Source organism: Ambystoma mexicanum, chromosome 3q (genome assembly GCF_040938575.1).
Source record: "Ambystoma mexicanum isolate Mex_15411 chromosome 3q, UKY_AmexF1_1, whole genome shotgun sequence".
NCBI classification, from domain to species: domain Eukaryota; kingdom Metazoa; phylum Chordata; class Amphibia; order Caudata; family Ambystomatidae; genus Ambystoma; species Ambystoma mexicanum.
This window is the reverse complement of record NC_090926.1, coordinates 1,207,909,626-1,207,935,299: the sequence shown is the minus strand read 5'-3', so window position 1 is coordinate 1,207,935,299 and position 25,674 is coordinate 1,207,909,626. Positions and strand designations below refer to the sequence as shown.

The following is a 25,674-nucleotide window of genomic DNA, read 5'->3' as shown; positions in this document are numbered from 1 at the left end:
CACACCACTGTCCCTATCCATCCCCCAGACCCACACCACTGTCCTATTCATCCCTCCAGGCCCACACCAATGTGCCCCCTTTCTCCAGATCCACACAAGTGCCCCATCCCGCCAGACCCACACCAGCATGCCCCTATCCAACCATTCAGACCCTACCAAGATGCCCAATCCCTCCCGCTAGTCCAATACCATAATGCCTGATCCTCAATCCAAATAGCAAGATGCCCCTTCCCCCTTGCAACAGACGCGTGTGCCAATCCCGAATCACAGATAGCCCCAGCCAACCCCCTCTAAAACCACCCATCCTAATAATCACACCCTCATGAAACATTAAATCACTCTATTAGCCCCCGTTGATCAGTTAAACACCATCATACACTGTCTCCCCGTTCCTTTTCTTAGCCCTCCATACCCATCATGTTGAATAGATGAGCATGATTTTTAGAGTAAATGTAATTTCCCGCTCCCCTATTGTAATCAGTTGTCTTGCAGGAACGTTCACGGTATCCGGAAGAAAATGCCAATTATATTTACAGCCAGCCAAGAGCACACGGGTTGCTGCTGTTCCTGCAACCTGACACCCAGAGCCTTGCCGCTCAGGACGCTCCAGGGTCTCGTAGAATCATTCCCGGTGTTGAAATCCCCACCCCAAACATTGCAAGGCAAAGGCTGGCAGGGTCCGGTTGCACTTGCACCGGCAGCCAGAGCGTTCAGAATTCCCGCTCAGCACCGGCCCGCTCACTGGAAGTGCTCCAGAACCGCTTCACTGCTCCGGAAATCACACAGATGACATCAGAGGTCACATGAAGAACAGGGGGCAGGCCGTTGCTATAGTCCTTTTCTCGGATGGGAACTAGTCGCTACCATTTCAGAATGTGACTTTAAATGTGTGATTGATTGATAGATAATGAAAGCAATACAAGGCCTCCATTTAGCCTTCTCTTCCACACATTGCAAAGGGGAAAATGAACAATCCCTTCCCTGGGGAATGCCAAATCGCACCCCAGGCACGAGAAATAAAGAACTGTTATGCTAGAAATTCATACCCACATGTTTCTGTCTGCATAAGACACATATCCCCATCTGCTGCACATACCAAATCCTCCAACCCCCTCCAGCGGGGAGGATAACTAACCGCTCGCTGTACTGTTCATTGGTGCACTGGAAGTCCCATTGGGACAGGAGGAACGCACTGTGCCCAGCCCCACTCCATAAAACACATCTCCCATCCTCTCCCCCGCCCCCTGGGCAAATCGCACATCTACATGAGAAAACCACAAAAAGAACTGAATCTGCCTTTACTTTAAGTAAATCTCAACCAGTGCACATTACAAACCCCCAAAATATACAGAAATACCCCCTTCCCAATATTGCCTCACCCCCTTTGATGCACATTACATATCCTTAGAAAACACTGAAATAAGGAACTGAATCCGCCTGTACTTTAGGTAAACTTCTTCCCTGATGCACATTATAAACCGCCAAAATACACAGAAATAACCCCTTCCCAATATTGCCGCTCTGCATTAAAGTAACAATCAACAAGAGATAACTTTAAGACTTATAACAAACAACTATACAAAACGTTCTTTGGAAAAGAGGAATGGCCCCCGTAACGCCCTTGCCTGAAGTAAACGTTTAAACCCACGTGATGCAGAACAAGCCAACGTGATGAAGTGGACGTTGCAACCCACGTGATGCAGAGCAACCCACGTGATAAAGTGGACGGTGAAACCCACGCCACGTGATGCAGAGCAAGCCAACGTGAGGAAGTGGACGTTGAAACCCACGTGATGCAGAGCAGCCCACGTGATGAAGTGGTCCTTGAAACTCCCCACGTGATGCAGAAGTGGAGGCGGGCCTTGCCTTTACGAAACGAAACGCGCGTTTCCAGTTTCCAGGCAGCATCAGGTGAGTGCGCGCGATGCAGCTCTTACCGTGAATTTTATATGCATTTCTTTTAGCCTCCATCAACTTAAACGTTCTTCTCACCCCTTTGTTGTCCTGTTGTTAACAGGAGCCATTTTGCAACCTCTAAGAGTTAATAGTACCTGCTGCTGTGCAGCTACTACACAGACCCTGTACAGTAACTGCTGTGCAGCTACTACACAGACCCTGTACATATATAATAGTACCTGCACAGGCTAAGTCTCGCAGACGCAGTAACTGCTGTGCAGCTACTACACAGACCCTGTACATGTATAATAGTACCTTCACAGGCTAAGTCTCGCAGACGCAGTAACTGCTGTGCAGCTACTACACAGACCCTGTACATGTATAACAGTACCCGCACAGGCTAAGTCTTGCAGACGCAGTAACTGCTGTGCAGCTACTACACAGACCCTGTACATATATAATAGTACCTGCTAAGACTCGCAGACGCAGTAACTGCTGTGCAGCTACTACACAGACCCTGTACAGTAACTGCTGTGCAGCTACTACGCAAACCCTGTACATATATAATAGTACCTGCACAGGCTAAGTCTCGCAGACGCAGTAACTTCTGTGCAGCTACTACACAGACCCTGTACATATATAATAGTACCTGCACAGGCTAAGTCTCGCAGACGCAGTAACTGCTGTTAGCTACTACACAGGCCCTGTACATATATAATAGTACCTGCTAAGGCTCGCAGACGCAGTAACTGCTGTGCAGCTACTACACAGACCCTGTACATATATAATAGTACCCGCACAGGCTAAGTCTCGCAGAGGCAGTAACTGCTGTGCAGCTACTACACAGACCCTGTAAATATATAATAGTACCCGCACAGGCTAAGTCTCGCAGACGCAGTAACTGCTGTGCAGCTACTACACAGACCCTGTACATATATAATAGTACCTGCACAGGCTAAGTCTCGTAGATGCAGTAACTGCTGTGCAGCTACTACACAGACCCTGTACATGTATAATAGTACCTGCACAGGCTAAGTCTCGCAGACGCAGTAACTGCTGTGCAGCTACTACACAGACCCTGTACATGTATAATAGTACCCGCACAGGCTAAGTCTTGCAGACGCAGTAACTGCTGTGCAGCTACTACACAGACCCTGAACATATATAATAGTACCTGCTAAGACTCGCAGACGCAGTAACTGCTGTGCAGCTACTACACAGACCCTGTACAGTAACTGCTGTGCAGCTACTACGCAAACCCTGTACATATATAATAGTACCTGCACAGGCTAAGTCTCGCAGACGCAGTAACTGCTGTGCAGCTACTACACAGACCCTGTACATATATAATAGTACCTGCACAGGCTAAGTCTCGCAGACGCAGTAACTGCTGTCAGCTACTACACAGGCCCTGTACATATATAATAGTACCTGCTAAGGCTCGCAGACGCAGTAACTGCTGTGCAGCTACTACACAGACCCTGTACATATATAATAGTACCCGCACAGGCTAAGTCTCGCAGAGGCAGTAACTGCTGTGCAGCTACTACACAGACCCTGTAAATATATAATAGTACCTGCACAGGCTAAGTCTCTAATAGTACCTGCGCAGGCTAAGTCTCGCAGAGCCTGCACAGGCTAAGTCTTGCAGAGGCAGTAACTGATGTGCAGCTACTACACAGGCCCTGTACATATATAATAGTACCTGCTAAGGCTCGCAGACGCAGTAACTGCTGTGCAGCTACTACACAGACCCTGTACATATATAATAGTACCTGCACAGGCTAAGTCTCGCAGACGCAGTAACTGCTGTGCAGCTACTACACATACCCTGTACATATATAATAGTACCCACACAGGCTAAGGCTCGCAGAGGCAGTAACTGCTGTGCAGCTACTGCACAGACCCTGTACATATGTAATAGTACCCTCACAGGCTAAGGCTCGCAGAGGCAGTAACTGCTGTGCAGCTACTGCACAGACCCTGTACATATATAATAGTACCCTCACAGGCTAAGTCTCGCAGAGGCAGTAACTGCTGTGCAGCTACTGCACAGACCCCGTACATATATAATAGTACCCGCACAGGCTAAGGCTCGCAGAGGCAGTAACTGCTGTGCAGATACTGAACAGACCCCGTACATATATAATAGTACCCGCACAGGCTAAGGCTCGCAGAGGCAGTAACTGCTGTGCAGATACTGCACAGACCCCGTACATATATAATAGTACCCGCACAGGCTAAGGCTCGCAGAGGCAGTAACTGCTGTGCAGATACTGCACAGACCCTGTACATAAATAATAGTACCCGCACAGGCTAAGTCTCGCAGAGGCAGTAACTGCTGTGCAGCTACTACACAGACCCTGTACATATATAATAGTACCCACACAGGCTAAGTCTCGCAGACGCAGTGTCTTCTGTGCAGTTGCTACACAGACTCTGCTCTGGTGTAAGTGACTACATATATAATAATACCTGCGCGGGCTAATGATCGCAGACTCAGTGACTGATGTGTAGCTGCTAAACAGACCCTGCTCTTGTGTAAGTGACTAGGCTCGCAGACGCAGTAACTGCTGTGCAGCTACTACACAGACCCTGCTCTGGTGTAAGTGACTACATATATAATAATACCTGCGCGGGCTAATGATCGCAGACGCAGTAACTGCTGTGCAGCTGCTACACAGACCCTGCTCTGGTGTAAGTGACTATATATATAATAATACTTGTGACGGATAATGCTTGCAGATGCCGTAACTGCTGTGCAGCTACTGCACAGACCCTGTACATATATAATAGTACCCGCACAGGCTAAGGCTCGCAGAGGCAGTAACTGCTGTGCAGATACTGCACAGACCCTGTACATATATAATAGTACCTGCACAGGCTAAGGCTCGCAGAGGCAGTAACTGCTGGGCAGATACTGCACAGACCCTGTACATAAATAATAGTACCTGCACAGGCTAAGTCTCGCAGAGGCAGTAACTGCTGTGCAGCTACTACACAGAACCTGTACATGTATAATAGTACCCGCACAGGCTAAGTCTCGCAGACGCAGTGTCTTCTGTGCATTTGCTACACAGACTCTGCTCTGGTGTAAGTGACTCCATATATAATAATACCTGCGCGAGCTAATGATCGCAGACGCAGTAACTGCTGTGCAGCTACTACACAGACCCTGCTCTTGTGTAAGTGACTACATATATAATAATACCTGCGCGGGCTAATGATCGAAGATGCAGTGACTGCTGTGCAGCTGCTACACGGACCCTGCTCTGGTGTAAGTGACTATATATATAATAATACTTGTGACGGATAATGCTCGCAGATGCCGTAACTGCTGTGCAGCTACTACACCGACCGTGCTCTAGTGTAAGTGACTACATATCTAATAATACCTGTGCCGGATAATGCTCGTAGATGCAGTAACTGCTGTGCAGCTGCTACACAGACCCTGCTCTGGTGTGACTATATAATACCTGTGCGGGCTAATGCTTGCAGACGCAGTGACTGTTGTGCAGCTACTATACAGACCCTGCTCTGGTTTAAGTGACTACATATATTGTCGGGGGGGAAATTCTCCCGGGGTCTGCTGGGCCGTCCGCGGACCCCCGGGCAGGGAGGCCCCAACTCCTCCCGCGTATCCCAAAAATGAGTATGAGGCACACGCAAGAAGCAAGGTGGTTCTGCTGTTTATTAAACAACGGCAAGGATGGGTCAAGGATCGTACGCGTCCGTCCTGACTCTCGAAATTCGTGGGGCTCGCAGGCCCTTTTTACCTCAGTATGACGCGCTACTTGCGTCACCTGGGAAAGTTAGCAAAAAAACCTATCGTCACTCTGGATTGGTTCCTCGAGTGGTAGGGTTAGTATAGCATACGTATAGAGAAAGCTGTTAGTGGTTAAGGGTCAGTCAGGTGGTATACTTGGGTTGTCCCTTCTATTAGATACATGAAAATTGTTACACGAAGACCCCTGATGATTGGCTAATGTTAATGGCGTCAGTGATGAGTGCCCCATGTTCTGATTGGCCCACTCGCGAGCCCCCCCAGCCTGGGACCATCGTTGTTCCCAGATCGCGGTGCACCTGTCATTTGCAACAATATGTAACTATGCATTTGTGCAGACAATGCATGGATTTGTTCATATGCTTCAGAGCAGACTACTCCCACTGCCGCAGGTGTCCATTGAGTCGCTTCATTGTTGCTGCCTGTGTCTCAAAACGTGGGAACCAGGCGCCTCCTCCCTCCTGGGTCTGGCACCCTGTCAGGTTCGGCTTGGTCACGTGAGGAGAGACCGTGGTTGAGGCAGAATTCTGCACATTTAATGGTGCATTTTCCACTGTGTGTCTGGCTTAGTTTGCAGGTGTGACCTTGGCTTCGGCTTGTGGCATGCGAGTTTGCAACATTGTTCCCTTGGCTGTCTGTTCTCGCCGGGCTCATTCTGCAGGGTCAGCAATTGTACTCTTGCTCGTTCAATGTTCATGGAGGCTCTTGCTTGCGGCCTACTTGGGCCTGGTGCATAGGTGGGGATGTTTGATGCACGGCGCTTTAAGTTACGGTATCATATTGCTTTATCCCCAGTATCATGTCTTCGTTATATTTCTCATTGCAATGCATGGGTTAGGAGAAGCGTCAGCAAGCATTTTAGATGAGTTCGTTGTGCGTCTTGCGTTTCTGCATTTTGAAAAACCTATGTGAAAAATAATAAAGATGCGCGTCAGTGGGTGTGTCCGTCACCTACGTCATAGCACTAAATATGTTCTTCGTGTGGATTGGTGTAGGAGTGTCCAGTGTGCATGTTTGCACTGGTGTTCTGACCGTCGGCTAGGTCGTCATGGCATCTCTAACAATGTGTTTTATTTACTGTTGAATGGTTCAGTCGAGTTCATCCATGCCGCAGGTGTCGGCTTGGGCAGGGCAGGCTGGTGGGCAGGCTGGTTGGCACATCCGTATGTTCCTGTACCAGGGTATTTGGTCATCTGGTAGATAGGCAAACTCCTCTCGTGGCGGGTGTCTGGGCCGCGATCCTCTAGGCCAGGGGCGTGAGGGGATTGGAGGGACTCTTTTGTCCCATTCTCCCACTTCAATATAATTACTGTGCAGGCTAAGGCATGCCGCTGCTACACAGACCCTGCTCTGGTGTAAGTGACTACATATATAATACCTGTGCAGGCTAATGATCACAGGCGCAGTGACTGCTGTGCAGCTGCTACACAGACCCTGCTCTGGTGTAAGTGACTACATACATAATAATACCTGCATGGGCTAAGGCTTGCAGACGCAGTAACTGCTATGCCGCTACTACACAGACCCTGCTCTGGTGTAATTGACTACATATATAATACCTGCATGTGCTAATGATCGCAGTGACTGCGGTGCATCTACTACACAGACCCTGCTCTGCTGTAAGTTGCTGTATATATAATAATACCTGTGCTCGATAATGCTCGCAGATGCAGTAACTGCTGTGTAGCTGCTACACAGACCCTGCTCTGGTTTAAGTGACTACATATATAATACCTGTGCGGGGGCGTGGCTAAAAGAGTCATGTAGAAGGATGTGCTTTCCTTGGAGCTCCAGAGATCCGGACATCATCCTGTAAGGAGTTGCGCAAATACCCTAAAAATTCCCTGAAACTGGAGGATCGAGCGTACGAAGCCCGGAGGCACGTGAGGAGAAAGTGCCGAGCGGATCCATGCTGTGTTCACCGAGCTAGAGGCTGAAGAAGAGCCCGAGGTTCAGCCGAGGCGGCGAGGAAGATGGCCGCCGCCAGGCAAACAAAGGAAACAACGGGAAGAGATGGAATGGAGGACGCCCTGCAAAACCATAAGCAGGCGTGAAGGACCGTGCCGGCCGTGTGCATTGCGGGCACATAACACACAGAAAATACAGCCCATATGAGAGGCTGATTTCGGGAGCTACCGATTGAGCACCTGCATTGACTCTGAGAGGCCTGCACTGGGGAAGCGACGCGCGTGAGGAGGTGACTAGATACAATGTGGCCGCAGCCCTGAGGCTGACGCGGGCGAGCTGCTACATTGATCATCGGCCCGGAACGGAGACGAAGCCTGAACCCACAAGATACAAATGTGGCAGGCGTGATTCACTCCGCACTCACAGCGGCTGTGGATTAACCTGGGAGCTCGATGCAGGCTTCATTTCGGAACTCCCAATCACACAGAAGTACCGAATGCTGTTGAGGAACGGCTGGCTGCGCATTTGGCAGGAGGCCCGCAGCATCTGAAGGCATTCCCAAAAAGTGTAGTGGGCCCGAGTACGGCCACATTTCAACGGAACACTGAAGGCAAGCAGGCAGTCTGGATGGTGCCAGGAACACGAGCTATGGCACACAAGAGGCATGTGAAAGCACACTAAATTGCAGCCTCATTTTTAAACGCTACAACCAAGAACAGCGTTAACTGCCCTCGGCCCAGCAGCTGAGAACCCCCAATGATCAGGTGTAACCCGCAGGGGGGGTGAAGCCGGGGACCCCTGGGAATATGTGAAGCTCCTTGTCTTTGGGACCAAACCGCACCATAACGTTCCTGGACTTACTTTAATCCCCTGGGGAAGGTATGGATTGTTGAGGGCTGCTAAAGCGGGCCGCGAAAGGGACGATTACACAACGGAACCTGTGACTGGCCCACGAGTGCACAGTGAACAAGCCAGCTAAAAGTGGTATTGGCAGCTCAGCCATGGAGCAGCTCACCGGATCTAGTGAGATTGGAAAGCCGAAAAATGTCGGGGAGGTAAGACAGTAAAGGAGGTTAACCCGGAGCACTTGCTGATCCCCAGACGCAAGATAAGGCGGCCTCCTTAGCTATGGAGTGTGAGGAAAACACCTTGGGCTGGACTGTGGACTGGAGGGCCTCGAGGCCGACAGAGCGCCGAAGTGGGAGAGCGCTGAGCCGGAGCGCAGCAGGATGAACTTCGGGACGGTGAAAAGGAGATTGAGAGAGGCCAGCCACTGTTATATGTTGCTCTACCCAGCCAAATTGAAAGTGTTCTACAAGAACAAAACCCTGTTTTTCGAGACGCCGAAGGATGCTATGCAATGGCTGGACATGCAGGGTCGCCCTCAGGAACCAGATGTTCAGACGGGAGTCGCAGAAGATGAGTAGCACGCAGCTGGGTCATCTCTGGTGACATAGATAAGACATTGGGACTTGAATATAGTGTTAAATAAAGTTTGTGGGAATGTGTTGCGGCAAATATACGCTGGCAGGATCCGTTGGATGCAAAAATCCTAACCAGATGAGTGGGAGCTCCTGGGAGACAATCCTTGAACCCCTTACTAGTACACTTAGTTAGGTCACTGTTAGATCGGTGATGCCCCGCATGTTACGAGATAGGACCAGACGCGGGTGGGCCTGAGATCCAGGGATGGAGCTGGGCAATTGTTGGGGCTGGGTAAGGTGGGGGGAGGGGAATGGTTGTGTGCAGTTGGGGAAAGGGGACGGGGGAAGTTGTTAACTTTGGGTGGGATAAGAGTCGGACAACGGGCCATCAGGGAAGACATTGGAGGGAAGGGTGGACAGGGAGTACATCGAGTAGATGGCATCGGGTAATCTGAGTGGCGACCTGGAATGTGCGCGGCCTCAATAGTTATCTAAAACGTAATAAAGTGATGATGTACCTAAAGAGGATGTGTATAGACATAGCCCGGCTACAGAAGACCCACCTCGCCGAAGAGAAGTTGGAGGTGGTCAGAAGAAAATGGAAAGGTAACGTCATAAGCGCCACATACTCGGCATATGCAAGAGGGGTGATCACATGGGTGGCACCGCACGTGCCGTTTAAGCTGCTCACCTCGACAATAGATCCAGAGGGCAGAATGATGCTGGTGGCGGGACTCCTGGAAAATAGGGAGGTGAACATCATAAATTTGTATGCCCCCAACCATGACACAGCGGCATATTTTAGTTCCCTAGACAGTAAAATTAGCCCCCTGGTGGGGGGCGCGATGGTGTGGGGAGGGGATTTTAATTGCACCCTGAACCCCAGGATAGATAGGTCAGATGACAAATCTGGGAAGCCGGCGCCAGCGGCTAAAGCATTGGGGACACTGTTGATAGACCTCGGTCTAGAGGATGTGTGGAGAAGGTTACACCCAATGGAAAGGCAATATTTGCACAATGCAGCGCCACATGACCTGCATACAAGGCTGGATTATGTGTTTGCTGCTGCTGAGATAGTGGGAGAAATGGTGGGGGGCGGAATACAAGGCCCGGGTATTATCCGACCATTCGCCTTTGGTCGTAGAGTGGAGACATCAAACCCCCCGGGCGCGTATCCCGACGTGGAGGCTCAGAACTGAGGCTCTGCGGGATGCAGGGTTTTGAGAGGATCTGAGGGAAGCCATTGAGGAATACTTTGAAATCAACACGGGCAGTGTACGTTCCAATGGAACAGTATGGGAGGCATTTAAGGTGGTGGTGCGTGGGGTAGCTATATCAAAATCCAAGGAGCTCCAAGGGGGTATTGAACGGGAACTGCATGAAACAGAAAGAGGGATGGAGGGCCTTATACAAAGCAAGGGGAACACCCGAGAGAACAGCGTCAAGATAAGGGACTTACAGTTAGCTTGTAGTCTCTGGGACAGATTATGCAAATTAAATTATAAGAAATATACAGAGAGGCTACACGCTAGGGGGGATAAGCCGGGTAGATTATTGGCTTGGTTATACAAAAATGAAACCCCCCTGCTCGGTGATCAGAGAGGTCAGGGACGTGGAAGGTCAAATCTGTAATACCCAGGAGGGGGGAAACGAGGAGTTCCTCGAGTATTGCAGACGATTATATGAGGACACGGGAGAGGATATGAGTCAAGAAATACTGGAAGCAATTGAGGATATAGGGCTGCCCACCTTAGATGATCTAGAACGCGCAGATCTCTACGCCCCCATCACCTCGGAGGAACTGGAGGCGGTGATCCAACACCTGCCTACATGTAAAGCGCCCGGGTCGGATGGGTTACCCAGCAAGTTTTATAAAACATATAAGCAGGAGCTACTCCAGCCGTTGCTGGCCATGTTTAATGAAGCCTATGAGCGGGGGGAACTGCTGGCATCCCTCCGCGAGGCAGTGATTATCCCGCTCCTAAAACCAGGCAAGCCGGACATGGAATGCGGGTCCTATAGGCCCTTGTGCATGCTAAATCAGGACAGCAAAATACTCACGGCAGTGCTGGCCAACAGGCTAAAGAGGGCAATTGGCAAGTTGATACACCCAGACCAAACGGGTTATGCCCCAGTAGAAATATCACAGACACTCACAGGAGGCTGCACCACATCATCGATCGAACCGAGGGAGACTCGGGCGAGTTGGCCATTGTGTCGCTGGACACGGTCAAAGCTTTTGATTAAGTGCGGTGGCTGTGGCTGAAAGCGACCCTGAAAGGATACGGAATGGGACCGGAATATATCGGATGGGTCCAGATGTTATATAGCTCCCCGATTGCAAGAGTTAAAACCGGAACCATAATTTCAGATAAATGGCAACTCAGTAGTGGGACCAGACAGGGATGCCCCTGGTCACCCATGTTATACATCCTGGCATTAGGGCCGCTGGCAATATACCTGCGGCAACAATACAGGGAGGTGGGGATCCGTACAACAGGGGGCACACACCTGATATCGCTGCATGCAGATGATATGCTTCTCTACTTGCGCCACCCGGAGGAGAACCTGCAATACGTGTTGGAGGTGATGGAGCGCTACGCCGCCCTCTCGGGCATATCGGTGAACCCCGGGAAGTCTAGTCTGTTCCCCTTGGGAAGGTATAGGAGTATCCCATTGGAGAGACTGCCCATCCTGCAGATACCCTGGCAGACCTTGACATTCAGATATCTGGGCGTAAACATTTACCACAGGATAGAGACAGAGCACGAACACAATACAGAGTAAGCGATCGAGGGAATTAAGACTAGCATGGCCTTTCTGTTCCAGATTACCCCTAGCCATGATGTTCAAAATGGTTGTTTTGCCTAGACTCTTGCATTTTTTTGTGAACGTCCCATACCTGATCCCCAGACGCTTTTTTGTGAGACTACAAGGCATGTGCAGGGGCTTCATATGGGGTAACTCTTGGAGCAGGGTGGCCCTGTGGAAACTACAGAACACATGTGATAAGGGGTGCTTAAACCTGCCGAATTTCGAACTATATTACTTGGCGGGTCAGTTGTTGTACGTGGCTAGGAAGACTCAGCAGAAGCCAGGCTTTTACAAGGTGAATCAGCTCCATACTCTTTGAGAGAGACAGTGTGGCTGCATAAAACTGAAATGGCAAGGAGGGGGAGACTGTTGGAGTTGGGCTGGGAAGTCTGGCGCAGGACATGGAGAACGGTGGGTGACCCAGACCCGCTTTCTCAGCAGGTCCCGCTGGCGGTGCTATGCGGGGATGACATATATATATATATAGGGCCGGCCTTAAGGGCAGCAGCACCTTGGGCGAAGTGGGGCCCCCCTCACCCACTGCGCGCCCCTGGTTAACAGTGGGCGGGGTGAAAGGGGGTGGGGCCACGATGGGCAACTTTAAAAAAAATATATATATAAACCTCCTCGCTTCGGCGAGGAGGTTAAAAAGGGCGTGTTAGCACCCCGCTGTCATTGAATGAGCCCGCCGCTGCGGGTGCATTCAATGACAATGAGGCGCCTGCCACGCCTTCTGCCACTAGGCCAGCTCGGGGGAGTCCTTGAAAGACTCTCCCCCCCCCCCCCGAGCTGACGTGGTAGGGGGCTAATGGCGTCTTTTCTTATGAAAAGTGCCCGTGATGGAGGGGCGCATTTAAATGCATTCGCCGCCGCTGGCACACTTTACAGTAAAAGGCCGCCTGCCATGCATTCTCTCACAACTCCAGCTTGGGGGAGCCCTTGAAAGACTCCCCCCGAGCTGGCGTGTCGGGGGCTAATGGCACCCCCGGGTTGTCGTCCGGCTTGCCCCCCATAAGCCCGTCTCTGCCTGTGCCGGATAATGCTTTCAGACGCAGTAACCGCTGTGTAGCTACTACACAGACCCTGCTCTGGTGTAAGTGTCTGTCACAAAGTGTGTAGGGGTGATGGAGTTCTTTCTGTGAATTGTTTGCGGATTCTTGTGGCATAGTAGTATTTTTTTTATGTATTTTTTTTTTTTTGCTCTGAGGACTGTTGCTTTGTACATTTTGAGTTGTCGTTGGTATTTTATTTAGTCTTGTCTGGTGTATTGTTCTCTCCATTTTGCAGCTGTTTTTGGGCGTTATTTCAGTTCTTCTGTGAACCATTTTGCTGCCAGTTTTTTTGGTGTTGCTTTGAATGTTTTAGCTGGTGCTAATTGGTCAATGGCCTTGGTGATCCAATTGTTGAGTGTGTCTTCTGTTGTATCTCTGTTTGTATCAGTGGGATCTCTTTCACCTAGGTTGCCGTGGTAGGTTGATAGCATGGCGGCCTCGTCCGCTAGTTTTATTGCAAAGTTGGGGTTGTAAGAAGATGGTTTGTAGATTAGTAGTAAAACTATGTTGAATTGGTCGTTGAGTTCTATCTTGATTTGGAGGGATTCATAGTCTTCCGCGTTGGTTGTGATGATTCGAGATGCTTAGGCGTGTTTTTTGAGTATAATTGCAATTCCACCTCCTCTTCGGTTTTCTCTGTTGGCATGTATTAATTTTATAATTGTCGGGTATTGCTTTCTTCGTGATGGCTTTATAGTTGTCTGATAGCCAGGTTAAAATTTTAATTTAGGTAAGAGGGAAAAAGAAAATAGTAATACTCATGCAATGAACTGCAATGACTTATATTTTTATTTTTTATAGTTCTAACAAACTGTAAATGTTGAATTTGATGAAAAATATTTATAAAGTTGTTTATCAACTAATCAAATATATATATTTTTTTAAAACATAGCCAGGTTTCAGTAAGGAAGAGCACGTCTGTGCCTCCTTCGCTTAGGAGGTCATTGATTTCTGTTGAGTGGTTTGCCATGGATCTAATGTTGAGGAGGCTGCAGTGTAGTTAGCTGGATTTACCTTTTGTGTTGTTGTTAGTATTGTTTGTGCTGACCGGTGTTGTTGTAGTTTGGGTTTCCGTTCCAGGTGGGTTTTTCCCAGTTGAGTCTTTTGGGTGGGGTGGTTCTTTGTTGGTCACTCTCTTTGCCAAGTAGACCGATAAGGTTTATAGTGGGTTTGGTTTGTTTCCGGATGGTAAATGGGTTAGCTACCCCTCTATTATTCCAGCCTTGGTGATATAGGGGGTGTAGAGTGAGTGTGATGGTTTCCAATTTGTTCCTTGTTCTGGTTGGGGTATTGTCCATGGTGGAGACCGGGTTGTGATGGTTTATTAGTTGTCATCCGTTTGTGTCCTGGTTGGGTCTGTATTTGTGACGCTTGTTGGCTGTCGGTTCGTTGTTGCTGTGCTGTTTTTGTTTACCACGTTGTCGTATGTGGACAGGTAGCAAGCATTGTAGTCTGTCTTTGCTCTGTTATTTGTTTGTCTCCTTGGGCCATCTCAGATGTTGAGTTTTTTTGGGGTTGTGGGATCATGCTGGTCCGCGCCTTCCCGAGTGGTTTGGGATTTCTTATTATTTATGTTGTCTTTTCTGACTTCTTTGTCTTTCTTGTGGTGAGGCATGATGCGTGGGTTGTGTTCCTTATTGGGTGTCCTCTTTCGATTGGTCTTTTTTGGTTTAGTCTTTGCTGTTTGTGGTTTGTTGTTGCTTGTGTTTGGTAGGTTGTGGGTAGTTGAGACCTCAGTTGATGGGACTTTATGGTTCTGTTTCTTTATTGCATCTTTCTTTTTTGGATCCTTTTCTTGTTTTTTTTTTATCCTGGAGGTACTTTTTGTTATGGTTGTTTAATTATTAGATTTTGCGCAAATCAAACATGAATAATATGTGAAGGAGTGCATGTGAATGCTGCCATATATTGGTGCAGTCATGTTGGGGAGAATTCTCATTTCTGTGCTAATTCCCTGCAACCTTAGAGACCCCCAGCTCCTTTGCTGGACTGTAGGACTTTTTAATTTTAACACTGGAGTGAGTGAGACCCTTTTCCCACTGCCTCATGTGTTTTGACCTTTTGGATTATGTGCTTTCACTGTTTTGGGAGTCTGACGAACTCCATACGCATCTACTTTTTGTATGGTGACACACAGCACCTTCAATGCAGTGTCACTGAGAAATCCTTTAGATTTCTCATAAGGTTTAAAATACCTTTTCTTGTGTAAACTACTGTTCCCAAGAATAGTAACGTGAAATTGACTTTACTTCCCTTTTCTCTTTGTTGGTCCAGCACACACCATTTTAAGTGGAGTGCTGGGGGGGTTACCTAGTAGCTGCAGTATCCTACATTCTCATGTAACATTTGTATGTTGCCCTTCCTACTTTTAAATGGCTAGTGGCAGTGGTTTAATTTTTCCTACCATTGTGCTTTTCTACAGTCGGTCCCTGTCTTCTTTTTTTGCCATTTTCTGTTTGTGAGGTCTTTCTTGGGTTCTACTCTGTGCGTCAAACAGATTGGAGCCCTTTGTTTGTCTTGCCTTTGGCGCACTTCAGCCCTGAGGCCAGCCTCTGTTTCCAGTGTGTCTGGAAGGGCAGGATGTGAGGGAGTACCCGAAACTCCCCTGTCCTTTGTCTCTGGGAATGCCTGAATGCAACCAGTCCTGAATGGCTGGCTGACTGGCTGTCCTTTCAAGACAGTGACCCTGATGTGTCATTGACAGCCTAGGCTGTGCATGAATGGGAGAAACCTGCTTAAAAAGCGAGGGTTTTTGGACTAGAGGCAGAGTCGAACACTGGGAAAAACACCTGACGAAACTGGGAACGAAGCTTGCTGCATCATCCTGGACCTTTGAGTTGCCTGGTGAAGCCCTGCTGCTGTACTGAAACTCCCTTTTCAGACAGAGAAGTTTTGGAATGGACTTCTCCCCTTGGGTTAGTGGGACCAACTAACCCAGGGACAAACTCCACTGGACCATCTTCCCTGTCTGGCGGGGTTCTATGTTATTTCGCCGCAGGTTTTTTCATCGCCGTTTTTTTTCTCGAGAAACTCTTGTTTTTTTTGTTGGGGGGGGTTACCGCCCCAAGCACCCCTTCTTTTTTTTTTTTTTTTTTATTTTTTTTATTCCCTTACACCCACAACCATATATTTCATTTTTTAACCCCCCCCCCCTCAAAAAAAGATGAGGTTTTTTTTTCCAAATTAAAACGGCGATGAAAAAACCCGCGATGAAAAATACTGCGGTGAAATGTGTGTATACCGTCTGGCTGTACTTCTTCATTGCCGCAAGAACCAAGTGCCAGGGGTCAAATAATCCGTAGTCGAGTGAATGTCTGAAATCTGGCTAGAAGCTCCAGGAGTCTCCTAAGGACCCTCCAGAAGCAGGACGACCAGAGCTAGATTCCCCTTACCAGACCCAAGGAGTGAAGGAAGCCCATCCGGTACCAGAGATCCGCAACAGTGCTGTTTGCTAAGCGCTGAAACCGCAAAGTGCCACTGAACCGAAAAGATCCCGTAGCTGCCAATGACCTCCGAAGTACTACCGCAGGAGCCCTACAGATGTCCTCCCTCTTGTCCCCACAACTGAGACTCAGGAACACGGGGTGTGTAACGCTGTAGCAGGACAGAATCCAGCTGGACCACTCTTCTTCAAACCAGAGGTACTGCTTAGACTTAGGGTACTTACCCCACTGTCTTGTAGCCTTGCTCTTCTCAGTTGGGAATTGCAGTGGCTTACTTTTAGAGTTGATTCCAACTCTCCTTCCACGGGCTTAACAGCTTGTGACCCTACAAGTGATTTTCTAACAAACTCTCTAACTTTGTGCAAGCCTTTTGATTCAAAGAAGTACATCCGCTCCAAAGACTGATTCAAATTGACTTTGGCTGTCCTGGCTCCCTGCAGACTCTTCTAGCCCATTGACTTTGATATGGTTTGTCCCTCAAAGGTAGTAACTTCTTTTAGACTGTTACTGCTGGGAAAGGCTTGTCTAGACTTCATTGGAAGATTTAGTTGTCCTCACATATACTGAGAAGCTGTTTAACATTTTTCCTTCCTTAAACCTTTCCTTTCTGCAACCTAGTGTGATACATAAATGCCATTACTGTCCTTGTGATTGAGTCACCCCATGGTGTAGCAATTGTGTATGAAGCATATCCAAAGATTATGCATTAACTTACTCTGATTCTGAAAAGTTTACAGTTACATGAATTGCCTTTCTAAAGAACGCTTATTTAACAATTGATGTTAATTAAATAAACAACTATTTATAACTGAAACCTTGGCTACTTGTATTTACAGATTTCATTTGTACAGCTCACAGTTATCCCTATTGAGATAGGCCTGGCTGCTCAGTCACACTGCCAACCTGTGTAGTTCAGACCTATACCAAAAGGTGGGCTTACCTAATACCAAGCAGATAAGTGTTGTATAGTCTCACACAGTGGTACTACACCAATTCTTACCTAACAAGTCAGCATGGAAATGTATTGATTGTGTGGGTGCTGGGTTCCTGCTTTTGACTGGGATGGCAAAAGATTCTCACGGGTGCATGCTATGTTTAGGCCTCTGGCTTCCACTTTGGCCCAACATAGTCTCAGGCTTTATCCATGCCACATTGGGGATTGTGAGGGTGATGGGTGCCTGCTTTTGACTGGGATGGCAAAAGATTCTCACGGGTGCATGCTATGTTTAGGCCTCTGGCTTCCACTTTGGCCCAACATAGTCTCAGGCTTTATCCATGCCACATTGGGGATTGTGAGGGTGATGGGTGCCTGCTTTTGACTGGGATGGCAAAGGATTCTCACGGGTGCATGCTATGTTTAGGATAAGTTCCCAGCACACTATCTGTATGCATTTCGCGTTGGCTCGAGCTTGGGTGGTTGGAAGGAGGGACGCGAAGAACGTTTCTGCTGAAGTAAATAACTTGAACTTGTCAGGTATTTGCGCCAAGAGTTCAGAGGATTCTGCAGAGTTATAGTTTGATGATCTCCGTTTTCGGGATACTGTGCTTTGTAGCGGCTCTTCCGATAACACGTCAAATACAGGGGGTTCTTCGGTCGTTGACGGGTGTGTCTGGGACATCTTTGCTGGCACCCTCGGACATGGCTTTCTGGTATCACCATCAGGGCTGAGTGCAGCGTTGCCGGAGCGCAGGTGCCCCTCCATGACTGCGGAAGGTGCAAATATGCTTGCTTGTCGCACACCCAGTAAGTGTCCATTAACGCTGCTGTTCCTTTCTTCATGTCTGGTATGATGAGCGTTTTGGTACAGTTCTTATTTGTGCCTAGGGGGCACTTTTCCTTCTGCGTGGAAGCACAGTTTGTAGGATATCTCGCGTTGCACCTCGATTGGTTTCTCGAGAGCCGTTACCCACGTTAGTTTGGTGATGTGCTTCGACCAGATTGGAGTGCATGTGCTCTTGATCCATTGGAATTTTTCATCCGACAGTCCTCGCAACGCCTCTGCTTTGCACGTCACTTGTTCCTCCAGCCACTTGTCAGAAAACATTGTCAGTTGGACCACGTAAAAAGGTCATTTGCAGATTATTCCTTGTGGCTTGTTTAAGGAAGTCTTTTCATTCTGCAGCATTTGTAGTGAAATGGTGTGTGCTTGATAGGTGCTTTTCATCCTACACAGTGCAAGGTGAATGAGACACTGAGCCTCTGCAATACGCGCCTCTTGTGGTATTAACACTTTAGGGGTCCCTGAGGCATGGGGACTCAAGGAGCACACATAGCAGCTTTCGTTGGTAGCTTGCTTCGCCATGGTGCTCATGTCTGTGTACCATTTGTTGGACTGATCTGGGTGACGTGGGTCTTCTACTGTATCTAAACCTAAACCATAATAGTTATCGTACCTTTTCTAGCCTCTCCCCACCCCCGCTTTTCCGCCTCCTGCTCCCCCCTGGACCACTTCGGGCATCTAATAATTCCTGGTATCGGATTGGGAATATTCCAGTTATTACCCTTGCTCCCCTTCCATCACTTTGTTGTCCATCCTCTAACAGTTTATTTTTGTCTAGGGTAGTGAGGTTTGTAGGAACATTGTGTGCCCATATTAGCTTAAAACCACCCCATACTAAGTGGGATCCTTCTTGTATCAGTTTTACCCCCCCCACCCTTATCAGTAGATCTAAAAGAAATTTCCCAGTACAGCATTAGGCAAAACAATAGTGTAAAAAACAGAATTGCAGAGAAGCAAAGCCCGCACTCGAAAGAATGCATCCTAGTGCTGCTAACGTTTCTCCTATTGCTATCTATCGTAGAGTCGCTGCCATCGGGGGTCCTCGTTTCTGCCATTTCTGTTCCTATAGAGTGAGAGATAATTGGGTTAAGCATACTCCATTTTATCTACATTGTACATTCTACTTTACGTGCATTTTCATAAAACCAATTTAGTAAATCACTTTTATGCTTTGGTACTTGGGTGTGAGGCGACACAAAAGAGGGAGAGGGAAAGAGGGAGGGAGAGAGAGAGAAATGGAAACATTCAATTCTTGCAATTATGAACATATGTGCTCCGCGTATTACGGAAGTACATCATTTCTATATACATTTGCTCCTCTGTTCTATGCACTCCCATTTTCTTTATTGCATCTCATTTCTCATTGCCCCTCCTTATATTTCTGTTTTTCATCTAGTGCTGTAAGACCATTAATGCTATGTTTGCGTTGTTCTTTCCTCCGCATTTTGTACTCCTTCCATTACAACAATGTCATGTGCTTTTCGCATGCCTGATAGATGATCCAGTATTTTAGCCCTTTTACTTTCACTGCAGTAGGTGTACAATATATTGCCTCATATAGGCCATCAAATCTTGGAGCATTCCATTGCCGTACAAAACTGCGCACATATAGCGGATACCCAGGCATTAGTTGTACATTTGGGCTGTCTCACGCCGGCCTTACTGTCACGCTCACTTTCCTGTGTAAAGGGTGGAGCTATTTGCTTTGCTATTATTCTTGCAGCTCTAGTCCATTTCCTCAGGTAATCTTGAAATTCCTCACCCAGTACTGTGGCGTTTCTGTGTGCATCTGATAATCTCTTTAGAGGTGATATTGGGGTATGCACACGCCTCCCTCTCACTATCTCATGATGTGACAAGTGGTGGTCTTTGCTTGGCTGGTTTCTTAACTAACGGTAAGCAGTACACCCAGATTTTCTTAAGTGTGTGACATAACTTCGACAGTCTGCTCTTAAGGAGGCCGTTTATTTTTTCCACAACCCTGTTAGCTTGTAGGTGATGAATTGAACACAGTTTGTGTGTGATTCCCAGCAGTGTAGTCACTGCTTTGAATAAGTCATTGATTAATGCGTCCCATTATCGGAGCGTATGACGTCACAGATCCCCCACCAGGGAAACGCCTCTCACTAAGAATTTTGCCGCTCATTTCACATCCGGGTGGGCACAGGACCCTGCTTCCACCCAACGCTAGAAGGGGTAGACCACCACATTTAGATATTGTGCTCTATTACAACTTTCTCCCATGTCTGCATAATCAATATGCCGCTCACGGAATGGTTCGATGGGGCGGGGCAGTGTTCCTCTGTGTTCTCAAAGTCATTCCTGAATTGTATGTCTGACAAGTTGTACATTCTATTGCTAGCTTGGCCACGTATTCCTGTAGCCCTAGCACAAACCAATTTTCCTGTATGTCTGCTTCTATGTGTTGCTTTGCAGTGTGGGCGGGAAAGTGTAACTGCTGGAATACTATTTCTGATAATTCCACACGCATTACTACCTTTCCTGTGTAATCTTGTCACCAGAGGAGGTCAGTGGTTGACTGGGTACACCCTCTTTTCGTCCATAACTCCTATTCCTCAAGTGGGGCCTGTTTTTGTAAGTCAATTATATGGGATATTGGCATCGAATTGTAACTCTCACTGTTCTCTTCTTCCACATTTCTTTTTACTATGAATTTCCCTTGTATCTCCTTTCGTAAGTATGCTGCTCCTTTGGCTGCAGCGGACGTTTCCCAAAGATATGACGTCACTATTGTTAGTGTGGACCTGGCATTTAACCAGGGCCACCATCGTTGGTTCTGCTAATGCTTTATTAGTTCCTTTAGAAGTTCAGCATGTTGTACCGGGGACCCATCTGCCCTCCTGAATCCTCTCCTCCCTCATTGTGACAATCCCCTGTGTACCGTTGTGGTCATGTAAGATGAATCTGTGTAAATAGTTACTGCACACCCTTTTGCTGTGTATAAGGCCTCAATTAATGCTACCAATGCTGCTGCTTGTGTTGGGAATCTCTTTTGCACTATTGTCTCATATTTCTCCATCTTCCAGTCGCACTACTGGTGCCCCTACGTGCTTTTCTCCGGTTTCTGAGTTTATCGATGCAGACCAGTCTACAAAATACACTTCTCCTTCCTCCATGGCATTCTCGTTTGCTTTGGGCATGTCATCATCCTCCCCTTTGTATGTGGCACAGTCATGGTTTTGCATATCTTCTATAGTGCAGACGTCTGTGAGGAATGTTGCTGGGTTCACTGTTATACACCGCACTTTGTGTATGTTCAAAATGGACAAAATAATATCATATACTGTGGCTCTCTGTTGGCTTTTGATCTCTCAAGGATGGCAAACAATGAATGTTTAACGAACAGCTTCACCGAACATCCCATTACTATGGTGGTGCTTTTCTCAATCACAAATGCGGCGGCTGCGAGAGCCTGTTATCATGCCAAGAGTTCCCGCATTACCGCGTCAAGTTTTCCACTGTAGTATGCTAAAGGCTTGTGGCCTAGTGGCGTTTTTTGTCAGTACTGATGTCATCAGCATTCCATCACAGTGCGAGAACAAGTAGAACTCGCAGGCATAATCAGGGGTTGCTAGCTCATGGTCATAATCGGGGGTTGCTAGAACGGGTACTGTTGAAATCAAGTGTGTCAAAAGCTGTGCTCATTTCTGGGGTGCATATTAATGTGGTGTGTTCACTCTCTGCTTTTAGTGCATGCAATAAGGGTTTTGTGTATGCTGCATAGTCCAATATCCAGACTCGGCAATAATTGAACATGCCTAGGAAATTTTGCATTTCCTTTACTGTGCTGGGTTTGCTGACTGCACGCACTGCTGCTGCTCTGTCCGGTATAATCATTTTACCATCTTTTGATATAAGTTGTCCCCCAAATACAATACTTCAGGTAGGTAGTACTGCAACTTTTGTTTGTCTACTTTGTACCCCTTGTGTGCTAACAAGGTAAGAAACATAATTGAATCATTCCTACATTGCTCTTCAGTCTCTCCGCAAATTAGCAGGTCATCAATGCGCTTAATAAAAGTGCTTTTTGTGTCAATTTTTCCGAGGTCTTCATGTAGTATCCTGTTAAAGATACTTGGGCTTGCGCATCCCTGGGGCAACCGGCAATGCTTGTATCTCTTAACCGCATTCCCCACCTGCACCCCCAGTAAATGCGGTTAGGTATTGTGACTCTGGGTACAGTGATACCGAGAAACACATTTTTCAAGTCTACCACTGTAAAACATGTTGCCGACTTTGGGATGCTGCACAGTATGGGTGCAGGGTTTGGGACAAGTGGGAATTCCATTTGTATGATATCATTAAGAGGCCTTAAGTCCTGTATCATCCTCCAAGCCCACCTTTTGCTTTTTTAATTGGATAGATGCAAGTATGACATGGTGAATTTGATGGTACAATTATCCTTTGCTCTAGTAGGGCATGTATCATTTCCTTTATTCCCTCCTCAGCCTCTCTTGATAGTGGGTTTTGTTTTACTCTGGGCAATATCGCTCCTTGCCACAGCTTAATTTTTTACTGGGGTTACTTCCTGCAGGAGTCCACGTCATGGGGCCCTGTTGTCCACAGTATGGATGCTACCTGTTGCATGTCTTCGTTGAAAAATGCTGGGGGTGCACTGACAATGGCCATAAGGGGCGTCATCACTTGTCTGTGCTGAATCATTATCTCACATGGGATGGAAATTTCCATTATTATTTCTCCATCAGTGTCATTGTCCGTGAACAGCTCATCATCTGATGTGTCGCCTAGTACTACATTGGGGTCTATGCATAGCACTGTCTGCCACTCAAACCCATGTATGTCCATTCCTATTACCACGATTTGCCAGATACTTGCACACCATGCAAATCTATGGACACTATTTGACCCCGGGTGCCATTTCTGGGGCTTCCACCGGAAAGATACAAATTCCGATTTTAATCTCCATTCTTGGCGTGTTATTTCTAGCACTACTCTCGCCAACACCTGTATCCCTTGCACAAACATGTCTGGGTCAATGGGTACCCCACAGACTGTTAATTCACTCACTTGTGTGTGTATAAGCAACATGGCCCTCATGGCACATTTCCCTGATGTTGAACACACTATGCCTCTTTCCGTAAAGGAGATGGTCATATTGAGCTTGCTGAGGAGGTCCCTCCTCAGTAGATTTATGGGCGAATCTTCATAATACAAGAGGGGTGCCCACACTGTTTTTTTTTCCCTCCCATCCCCCCCCTCACTGCTACATTCAAATCTTCAGTATATGGAACCTCGACCACTGCCCCAGAAAACCCTTGCGTCTCTGTTTTTTTTCGATTAGAGAGCAGAAACTGGCCTTCTTTTAGACAAGATTTTTCCGCTCCCGAGACCACCATAAAGATGAACCGTTTGTTTCCTATCTCCGCCTCCACCAGTGGTTCCTCGTCTGCGTGGAGGGTTGTTGATAGTACTGGACATGCAAGTGCTCTCTGTGGGCTGTCCTATGCCGTCTGTCTCATTGTCGTGAAAAACATGGTCTCCCACCACTGCTGTCCCTCTGAATGGTGCTGGTGTGCCGTTTGCTGTGGTGGTGAATGGGTTGCCGCGCGCAGGTGTCATGTGACTCTGTGATGGTGGGTATTGTCGTGCATCCTGTGTGGCTGCTCTGTGTTCATATGTGTACCGAGGATCTGTTTGTTCTTCGCGTCTATATCCACCCATAGGCAGGCCACAGGGGCTACCTGGGTGGGGGTGGCCATACTGTTGTTCATTTTGGTAAGGTGCCATGGGGCGGCTGCAACATTACCTTGAAAAATGGCCCCATTTCCCACAGTACAAACACGCTCCTTGCCCTCCTCCTCTGGGTCCCTGACCTCCCTACCCCCCCCCCCCCCTTGGCCCTCTGTATTCACCTCGTCTGCTTCCAGCCCTTCCTGGCCACTGTGGCCCTCCATACGGCTCCTCGCCAGGCCATTTTTCTTGTCCGTTTGCTGCCCAGTTTGCCGCCATTCGCGCCTGTATTGCTATTGGCCCCTCCTCCCCGTCTCCCAGCCGTTCTGCTGGGAGAGCAGCAGCTACTGCCGCGACCTTCACCAAAGTGTTAAATGATGCTCCGTCATGGCGGTCACAATCCAATGTTACCCCGGGGAACCCCGCCTTTGCCCACACCCTGTTAGCCTGATCGCCCAGTGCAGAGACTAGCATCACCAATTGGTAGGGGGACCTCGGCTGTATTTTTCTCAAATGCGTATATCCATTTACTCACCCCCAGTGAAGGTGGAGGTAATGTTTTCAATAGATTGTTTTGTCCATCTGTGCCCATGCAAGATAATGTCTCGTGGCTCATAGGCCATGCACTGTTGTCATTCAATGGCTACCTCACACCTTGGCCAGAGGTGCGCTGTCAACCGTGGAATGAGCATCTCATGTGCGTCATTAGGAACGAAGGGGGGGCCTGGGAGACCCTTCCTCCCTTACACCTTGTCATCAAATTCTGCGCTGGAAGTGACTGGCAAGTTTTTATTTAAAGCATACTTTTGTGAGTTAATGACTTTATTATGGATGTATACGCCTTATTGGGGTAATACACTAACTAATCCATTTATAAGCATACATGTTGTTGACCAAAGTCCTGTTAAAAAAATAGCATTGGTAAAGCTGGGTGAGGTTCAAGTTAGAATTGATGCGGCAGTGCTACTATAGCTATTAATCGGGGCTGAAAAAACCCAATTTCCTATTTATTTGCGGGTGCGAGCCCATAGAAGTGAATTGGGGTGTAGGGGGCTTGGCCGGTGAGTCGGCTGCTTGCAAGGTAAGGGATTTGAGAGCTGTGGTGTTACTGACGGGGCACAGTGGGTTAGAAACATGTGCCCCAAAGTAAATGTTGAGCTACTGTAATGAATGAGGAAGCGCTGCAATAACTGGCACCATGAGATACTTTTCAAAGTTTGGAAATGCGGTAGTGGACACTCCCAAGTTGTAAGTGCAGCATGCCATGATGCAGAGTCTGCAAGTCTTGCACCTATAACTGAGATTTGATTTTCAATGTAATGATATGTGTTCAAGGGAACTGAAGATGAAATCGAAGTTTCAACCACTACCTGGCACCTCGGGGGTTATTGCATAAGTAATGATTGCTTTATTTACAAATGCTACGGTGTACCAAACGATAATCTATACTCGCACTGTATGGTTATACAGGCAACATCATGAGATTATAACGTTTTATGTGTGGAAAAGAAATGTAGATTGTAATTATTGCAACTTTACATGTGCAATGTTAGAAAGGAAGGATTTTGATTTCCACGTGATGCCTTATCAACACTGCTTTTTGATAACGTTTAGTATTAAAGGGGGTATCACTGCCACCTTTGGTAACTGTTTAAATGCAGGCACGTTTTTCACCATTAGGGTGTGTGGGTACAGGTTTATTTTGGATTTGAAGCTTCACAATAGGAAAATCTGCTGTGAGTGATGCGTTTGTTTATTGGTGAACCAGTCATGCTGTGTGAGTTGAAATGCATAATGTATGCATTAACATGCGTTATGAGTTAATGGTTGCCAACTAATTTAGCAAAGTAGTTATTGAAA

The 25,674-nt window shown here is 47.6% G+C and overlaps 1 protein-coding gene across 2 annotated transcripts in view; it reads left to right on the top strand.

The window, feature by feature from the left end:
* The first annotated feature begins 1,780 nt into the window (after window positions 1–1,780).
* Window positions 1,781–25,674, top strand: part of LOC138447758 (kinetochore protein Spc24-like) — a 171,405-nt gene continuing 147,511 nt past the window's right edge. For both annotated transcript variants that reach the window (XM_069604079.1, XM_069604080.1), the window contains exon 1: window positions 1,781–1,911. The gene's annotated coding sequence lies outside the window, so the exon portion shown is untranslated. The remainder of the gene's footprint in view (window positions 1,912–25,674) is intronic.